The sequence below is a fragment of the Cavia porcellus genome, unplaced genomic scaffold (genome assembly GCF_034190915.1).
Source record: "Cavia porcellus strain 051 isolate PalLab524CR breed Dunkin Hartley unplaced genomic scaffold, mCavPor4.1 scaffold_32, whole genome shotgun sequence".
In the NCBI taxonomy this organism is placed as follows: Eukaryota; Metazoa; Chordata; class Mammalia; order Rodentia; family Caviidae; genus Cavia; species Cavia porcellus.
Window position 1 is genome coordinate 43,938,544 of NW_026947515.1, and position 1,985 is coordinate 43,940,528.

The following is a 1,985-nucleotide window of genomic DNA, read 5'->3' on the forward strand; positions in this document are numbered from 1 at the left end:
CAGCTATTGTCCCCTGGGAAGCTGACCATTGGTTAGCATAACTTAGCAAAATGGAGGAGAAAGTCTTCTGCTTATCTATGTTCCAAAACACATTAAATGTCGCAAACTTTTTTCTACTCTTTGGAGGCCAAACAACTAACCCCAAATGCCCTCCTGGTCTAGCATTTTAGGATAAGACCATTCTTTGGATAAACGTTGAAAATGTTTCTCCTGATAGTTTCTTTAGTATGTTTCTTGAGTCAAGTGTGGTAACATATTTCCTAAAAAAAAAACCCATCCATTTATTTATTTTAAATTATTAACTTGAAATTGTTTAAGAAAGTCCTCTTACATTTTTCACTCCTTTAGAAACATAAAAATGAAAGTCTGCATCACATCCGAAAATGTGTACATTTTAAAAACCTAAACTAGTTTTGTTGTCATGCAATTGCTCCATGAAGCACATTATTTTTTTCTTGCATTTAGCCACACAGGAACTGTGTGTTTTTTTAATTTTTATTTTAAAGGGGGTAAAATTAAACACAACAAAACAGAACAAAATAAGACATAAGAAAGCAATGGAAGAGATATAAATTTCAAAGCTAGACGACCTGAGATCTTCACTGTCTATCATATTGTCTCTTGTTTTCTTCCAAATAGTTGTCCGTGTCTTTGCATACAGAGAATTCATACAAAACAACATAGTATAAAACTGATCCGAACAGAATGAGGAAGGCATTTTAGGCCCTCAAAACCAGACAATCGGGAAGTCACTAATGTTTGTCATAGAGTCTCTTGTTCTCTTCGAAATAGTTGTCCACACTTTCATGTATACTGGAGTTCAACAAAACAAAACAGGCAGGGGTTGGAGGGGTTGCTTGGTTTCCTGGTGCTCCAGGTCCCAGCAGGGCACGGGTCCCAGTAAGCACCGGTGGCGCCCTTCTTGGGCCGCTGCAGCCTGCCATGCTCACAGCCCCTCACCAGGGGAGGAGGAGGTTGCTTCAAGCTGTTCCTTTCTAATGAATTGACCATTTCACTGTCCAAGTTCTGAAATGGCCAACAGACCATAGAAAGACATCTCTTTAGGCTCCTGCTTGAAACCAAAGCATCAAGAAGCTGCTGGCATTGATTCAGGGCCAGAGGAACTGTGTGCTATTATCATCATTTTAGTGTGTGCTTTCCTGTGTAGAAGTCAACAAGTCGCTGTGGAACACATTGTTATTACTAGGGCATAAAAAAGATTCACCAGTAATACTTCTATACAGTATGCCTTCAGGAGGTTGCACTTCAAAGTTGTTCAAGGATTTTTCCTTTGAACCTAGCTGAAAGTTGTTCTAGGAACTCCTGCAATTTCTCAGAACCCACAAATAGCCTCTGCAATTTTTTTTTCAGGAGGTTTGCAAGTAGCCCATCCAGGAGCTCTTGATGCTGATTGGCTGCTGCTCTGTAACCATCTCTGGCAGATGCTCCAGAGATCATAGCGGGTTGCTTACTCTACTGAATGTAGCTATCTCCAGTGTGCTCAGTTTTGTTCTTCTTAAAGCCCTAAGATGCCACCAAAATGCCCTATACCTCCTAAGGCTTTATTAATACAGTATTTTATTAAATTAAATTACATAACTGCAGGAGACATAGCATAATTAGAATTTAAATCATTAAAATAGACATTCTTCTGACGAATCTGAAATTTGCAGTTATTCACAATTTGTGGGTGCTCTAATTCACCACTGTGAATTTCAGGGGTCCACTACACAAGAGACTTTGAGATTCATATTGCAAAAGTACGGGCACCAATGAAAAGCCATTGATGGAGATGTTTAACTTTCAAAAGCTACATTGGTTTTGAAGGTCACAGTCAACGTTGAACTTTAAGAAACAAATTAAATCCCCTATGCCCAGTTATGGTACAAATGGAATCTTCATGAACGCTGACACATTTTAAAACTGGGGGGTACTATTGATTCAGTGGCCTTACACATTGTCCCAGAGAATGGATGAAGTCCCTG

At 39.2% G+C, this 1,985-nt stretch overlaps 1 non-coding gene across 1 annotated transcript; it reads right to left on the bottom strand.

Annotated features, from left to right (window-relative positions):
• Window positions 1-983: 983 nt before the first annotated feature.
• LOC111755748 (small nucleolar RNA SNORA2/SNORA34 family) lies at window positions 984-1,119 on the bottom strand. Its single transcript, XR_002790311.1, has one exon. It is a non-coding gene; the product is annotated as a small nucleolar RNA SNORA2/SNORA34 family (small nucleolar RNA).
• Window positions 1,120-1,985: the final 866 nt, after the last annotated feature.